This window comes from Panthera leo, chromosome A3, assembly GCF_018350215.1.
Source record: "Panthera leo isolate Ple1 chromosome A3, P.leo_Ple1_pat1.1, whole genome shotgun sequence".
In the NCBI taxonomy this organism is placed as follows: domain Eukaryota; kingdom Metazoa; phylum Chordata; class Mammalia; order Carnivora; family Felidae; genus Panthera; species Panthera leo.
Window position 1 is genome coordinate 124,271,222 of NC_056681.1, and position 6,807 is coordinate 124,278,028.

Consider the following 6,807-nt stretch of genomic DNA (forward strand, 5'->3'; position numbering starts at 1 on the left):
ACAGTGGGCCGTGCACACACTGAAGGCAGCACTAGGACTGAGAGGGCTCGACGTCCCTTCCACATGGGACCTGCAAGGTTCCAAGACCCAGCGTCCACCTGCTCCCATCATCTCTAAATGGCAGAGCTGTGCCGCTGCCCACGGCTTCTCTTGCTCTGCTAATTCCCTTTCTGGGTCTGTGCTCCAGCGTGTGGTGCTCCGTGCTTTGGCCGTGGGGTGCTCCGGCCGTGGGGTGCTCTGTGCTCCCGCCGGGAGCACCCCCACCAGAAGGCATTACCCAAACAGGATGGTGCCATAAAACCAGGTTCACTCAGTGAACCTAACAGAGAAGCGAAAATGTGAAGGGGGTTAACATCATATTCAAGTTTCTCAGGCACCCCAGCCTCAGGGGATTTCTCCCTGCCCTTCTCAGTCCTTAGCTTGCTGCCCTGCTTCCCACCACCTTGACCCCCTTCTCCCCTCTTTTCTGCGTTTCCAAGACCCCCTGCCCCCCTCTGCTGGGAATGGAGCAAGGAGTGATGTGTCCTTTTTTCCTCACCTTTACATCTCACCGTGGTGCGCCTGGCCATGTGTTCCTACGTTGTGTGGGGATGAGGGCTCCTTGAATTTTCCACCAAGAGTTCTTACAAGTTCTTTCCTCAACTGACGAGCGAGCCATCTCCTAAATCGCTTGTCACCTTCTTAATTTAAGCCAGTTTCTGTTTTAAATTGCACTTTCTGCCTCGCTTGCCTCTCAGGTTTGCTCCAGACCACAAGGTTACCCTGTGCCTTCACATCCAGAACAAAGATGCTCCGTGCTCCTCTCAGGGACGTCATGGTAGGGGGCTCAGTGTGGGTAGGTTGGGAGAGGTACCCAGAGGTGGCACTTGAAGGACAGAGGCGTCTCAAATGGGGGTGGGGGTGGGAGGCATTTCAGGCAGAAGGTCCAGCTTTGGCAAAAATAGGGATTCAAAGGGCGCCTGGGTGGCTCAGTTGGTTAAGCGTCCGACTTCGGCTCAGGGGTCATGATCTCGAGATCTGTGAGTTCGAGCCCCTCGTCAAGCTCTGTGCTGACAGCTCTGAGCCTGGAGTCTGCTTTGTATTCTGTGTGTCCCCCTCTCTCTGCCCCTCCCCTGCTCTCGCTCTGTCTCTCTCTCAAAAATAAATAAACATTAAAAAATTGTTTATGGACTCAAGAGGCTTCATGCTGATGAGGCATGAAAACAGGTGTGGGAAGAGACGATGCTGGAATATGGTGAGAAGTCACCTGCAACTTCTCTGTGGGTCTTTGAGGAGCGAGCAGATCTGGGAACCAGAGGGATGTGAGGCTGAATCCTGGGACAGCAAAGAGATGGGGAGGAGGAGCTGGGTTTGAAAACTTGTTCAGAGGTGAAACCGGCAGAACCTGTGAGGCCTGTCCCCACTTCACTGGGCCTCACCTTGCCCTCCCCAGGTGCACTTCTCACGTGGAGTGAAGGTTGTCCTCTGAGCGGGTGGTCATGGGGGGCAGAGGTGATGCAAGCCCACTGCTGGGCCTCAGGGGGGTCGTCTGATGCCACCTCCCAGGTTGGCATTTCTGGTAGGTGGACCCCAAGAAGCATCTGGGGAAAAAGTCTTCTTTTAAATGGGTCTGCAGGGGACTACCACGCAGAGAGGAGTGTGGGGCTGTGCCCCCTGCTCCGAGGCTCGCTCTCCACCTCTGTCTCCGTCAGCACCCCCCCCCCCCCCATCCCCCTTCTCTCCAGCCTGGCACAAGAGCGAGGCAGCCTGGCTGCCTTGGAAGACCTGAGCTCTGGTTCCCAGAGCTGCAGAAGTGGAAGGGGAGGGCCCTGAGCCAGGGGACCCTCGAGGGGCTTGGGATCCTGCCAGCTCTGCCTGGCCTGATCACAGCTCTCACCTGGCTTTCTCCCTCCACGCCCCCCCTTCCCAGCATCATAGCACCCTGTCACCTAGTGCCTTCTTTGAGCATCACCAGCTCTACACCTGCTGGCGGAGTGCGGGGGTGCGTGTGAACGCACTCCCAAATCGGGCCCTTGGCCGTGTTACCGTATACCTGCTTTGCTTCAAGCCTGGGCTCACAGCTCTAAGGAGAGGCACGGAGGCCTCTGTGCCCCTGAACTTCTGGGTTACTCCTCTTGGCACCTCTCACCACATCACCTAGGTGTGTGCTTCCACATTGGCTTCCTGCTACCCTGGGTGCCTCCTGCGGGCAGACGCCTTATTATGACCCAGCATGAGGCATGCGCTCACTGCAGAAAGGGAGTCTTTGCCTTTAGGGTGCTCTCTGTAGCCACCTGGAGCTGCTTGCTGTCTTGCTCTGAAAGTCAAGCTCGAAGCTGATTCACGGTGCAAGGCACCCCCGCACCCCACAACAGAGGCTCACATTAGAGATGGACGGTAGCTGGGGAGCACGTGGAGCGCCCGGAACTCTTCCAGGCGGCTGGAGAGCGTGCCAATGGACGCGTGCGTTGCGGAGCGGAATCTGACGAAGAGAAACCTGTGGCTTCCTTCTAATCCAAGCGGAACGAGGGCTCGCGTCCGCTGGAGGCTTCATTCACCATACAGAGCCCGAACGTGGAAACAAACCCCAAACAGGACAACGGAGAACTAGATGGCGACACGCTGATGCAGTGGAATACTCCTCCGCAGTCAAAGAAAGGACCAGCTGCTGTTCGACGTACAACATAGATGAGTATCACAGGCAATGCGTTAAGCTCAAGAAACCAGACACAAAAGAGCCCCGATGGCATGATTCCATTTATATAAAGTTCAGGAACAGGCAAAGCTAATCGATGGTAATAAAAGCCCGTGGTGCTTCTGCTGAGGGTGTGGGATTGGCAAGGCAGGAACATGAAGGAAGCTTCTCTGGAAGGTTCTCTGGCTTGATGTAGGTGGTGATTACAGGGGTGTATGCATACGTAAGGCAATCATCAAGCTATAAGCTCCAGATGAGCGTATTCTGTGTATGTTATTCTGCAATAAGAAAGTTAAAGTGGGGAGGGAGGCTTTTAAAAGGGCTTCTGAGATTCTAATTAGTTCCTTTAAACCCCACTGTAGCTTTTTCAGCAAAAAAACGAGGGAGGCCCACATGGCCTACGTTTTCTTCGGGATCCCAGAGGATTCTAATTTATGGGCAGAGAGGCCCAGGGCTAAAGCCTTTCCCAGCCGTGGGCCGAACAAGATCAAGCTGGCTGCCTCCCGGGTCGGCAGCCCGGTGCAGGGCCCGTGCGCCGGCCAGGAGGGTGGGCACCGGGCGGAGGCGTCCCGATGACCCTCGGCCCGGAGCTGCAGCCGGACCCCGCGCCTCCTCTGGGTCCTGGGAGCTGCCCGGCGCAGCGGTGTTTCCAGCGCTTAGGGCCGGGAGCTAAGCCGCAACTCCGCTCCAGGAAAATATTTGTTCAGGGACTTGGCACCACCAAAGAGGAAATAAAAGCCACCGTGGAGTGAGCGGGCGGCGCTGCTGCGGGTTGCTTTGTCTGCCCCTGCAGACTGCCTCGGCGGGCCCTGAGGCCCCGGGATCCAGCCCCACTAACAGGCCTGCTTGAGAGCCGAGCCTGGGTGCCAGCTGTGCATTCGTTTATTTCAGGAAATCATCTGTCAGTTCCGTCAGCAATCGCTGTTGAAACCCACCGTGTGCCAGGCATAGAGCTGGGCCCTGGACGCTGTCGGTGAACCAGGGCCTGTCCTCACCTTCCAGGCCATTGCGAGGTAGTGATTGGGGGGGGGGTGGGGTGCTGACGGGCGGAAGAGGCCTCACGGCGTGATAGGAGCGACGGCCTGACAGAGGTGAGGCCAGGGTGCTGGGGAGCCAGCCAGGCAGGGCGAGACGGTGAGCAGCGGGGGAGGGGGCATGGGCAGGCGCCTGGTGCCAGGCTGAAGGAGGAAAAAAGCAAAATTAAGAGGCAGTTGGAGGGGCTGAGTTTTCCAGGTGGATGGAACAGCATGGCCAAAGGCCCAGAGGTAAGAGAGAGCAAGGGGCTCTGGGGCGTGGAAAGCGGATGGGGGCTGGCTGTGGCGGACCCAGGAGTCGGGAGACTGGAGGGGAAGCAGCCGCTGGCGCCAAAGGACCTCCCAGTGAGAGCGCAGGAGCATGGACTTTATCCCCAGGGCAGCAAAAGTTTTTGTTTGTTTTGCAACATTTAAACACATTGATTTTGATTCTTTTTGATATAGAAAAGTACAAAGAAGAAAACTAAATCGGCCTCAAATCCCACCACCCAGATATTTCCCGATGACATTTTTAAAAGTAAAACACGCCGTGCACACGATCAGAAATCCAAGCAGAATAATAAAGTACGCAGTGAAAAGAGAAAGCCTCCTCCTCCACACCTGTCTCTCTCACCAAACGCAATTTCATTTTGGAGGGTTTTGGTGTGTGCTTCCAGAAATTTTTCCATGCGTATACTTGTGAGGATAAGCCTATGCTTTTTCAAGAGTTGCACCCAAAGGAATGGTTCCAACCGTGGACATCTGTAGCTCCTTTTCCCGACTCAGTGTCACCTTGGTCCCTCTCCATTCTTCTTAATGTCTGTGGAGCATTTCGCAGTGTGGACAGAGCATTAGTGACTCAACTCTCCCCTCCTGGCGGGCATCTTATTTCCAGGCCTCTGCCCTGGTGAACACCGTGGGAGGAAGCCTCCCCACACCTCCGTCGTACAGCAGGTGTATCATACATGACGAAGTGTTCTGAGTACAAACCGTGGGCCCCTTTCTAGCAGTGGGTCCTGGATGGAAGGCGATATCCCTCACGATGACCCTCCAAAAGTTTCACCAATGTGCCACACCTGTCACCATACCCACACGACATGCGAGAGACTCCTAGACAGCCCCCCCCCCCCCCGGCCACGTTACCACCCATACCCACAAATTGTTCCATTTTCTTTTCCCCCCGCTGTGGTGGGAGAGGGAGACAGTATCACATGCTTGATCTTCACTTATTGAATTGTAAATGCAGTTAGGAATCTTTTTATATATGTTTGCTATTTGTATTTTTTTTTTCATAGGACAGCTGCTTTTTCATGTTTTTTTGGTATGTTTTCCTAATGGGCCTTTTGTCTTTTCCTAATGGATTGGCATGGGTTCCTCATGTGCCAGCGATTTTGAGGGAGCAGACTGTCGGGTTCTGGTGTCCGAAATATCCCTCTGGCGGCAGTGTGAGGGACAGAGGCAGCGGGTCAGCTGGGAGGCCGGTGCAGGGGTCCCTGTGAGAGGTATAGGGCCTGGAACAAGCGGCCTTGGGGAAGGAAGGTGCGAAGACATTCAGGAAGGAAGACCAACAGGACGAGCCAGTGGATTGATTTTTTGCACAATAGTCCAGGGCACCTTGGGGTCAGTGAAAACAAACAAACAAAAAAAAACCCCCGACGACATTGCCAACTGCCCTCCCCAAAAGTTGTGACATAGAATTCATACTGATAAGACACATAGTTAGGCCTGAGCCCCCACGGGCCACCTGCCTGGTTGTTTGTGACCACCCCCCAGCCCGCCACTGTGTGGAGCATGGAGAGGTGGGGTGACCAGGAGGTGGGAGGTGTCAAGGATGGTTCCCAGGTTCCCACTTCAAATATTATGGTCCCATAAACCATGGAAATGTCTCAGAAATTCCAGTATTTCAGCACATAGTTACCGATTGACCCACATCAGTCAGCGTTAGGCTGAAGCGATCCAGAGTCCCCTAAAAGGGAAATAGGGGTGCACTGGGCCTCAGCAGGTGTGTTGGGAGGTGTGGGAGGAGGCACGGGCTGATGACGGCTGAAGAGGGATGGGGGTGGGGAGGTCCCCGAGTGGGCTCAGGCTTCAGGGTACCACTCCCTTCTCTGGGCAAAGCAGAGGGCCTGGCGCACAGGAGGCACTTTGGAAATATCCACTAAGTCAAATTGGTTAATATTCAAATTTGTGTTAAGGTCAACACGAGTGGAAAAAGAGACAGAAAAGGAAATGTAATTTTTTTCTTTTTCTTTTTTTTTTTTAAATTAAGATCTATTTTACATACAGCAAAACTCACTGTCGTACAATTCTTCTACAAACGCAAGCAGCCATGTAACCACCATCACAAATACACCATAGGTCAGTTTCAGCACCCTGAAAACTCCCCGGGGCCCCTCTGTAGTCGAAACCCTACTCCCTACCCAGCCCCTGGCAACCGCTGATCCGCTTTCTGTCCTGACAGTTTTGCCTTTTCCAGATGTCCTGTAAATGGAATCATATACCATGAGCCTTTTGGGTCTGGCTTCTTTCATGTAGGAGTCTGCCTTTGAGCTCCATCCAAGCTGTGGGTACAGCAGGCTCCTTTTTATTGCTGAGTAGTGTTCCATGGTACGGATATGGTGACTTCACTCATAATCACCCCAAACTAGAACAACCCAAATGCTCTTCAACTGTTAGGATTTCCTCATTTCTAGATTCATAAATCAGTACTTCCTTTGTCCAAGTTCAAATCCAGATTTCAGATCCAGAAAGCATGGTCCTTGTTGCCTGAGGGAGAGAAGTTACCTGTGAGAGCCTGCGGGTTCACAGATACCTTTGTCTAGTAAGAGAAAGGACCTTTTCCTCCAGGCCCATGAACTTTGAACCTGGACAATAGGATATTGACCCCCTGCTTGCTCCTTGACCCAGGCAAAGCTTTCACAACCACATGGGGCAGCCCGGATTGGGGCCTCCCACCGTTAAAAGCAGCAAGATGCTGAAATCTGCAGGCCTGGGAGGCAAGGAAGCCTGAGGCCCTGTGGGAGCCTCAGAGGTGGCCTGTGCGGTGTCACTGGGCTGCCTCGCCCCCTCCCTCCCCCCGCCACGGGCAGTCTGGACCCCAGAGACCTTGCCAGGGGAGCA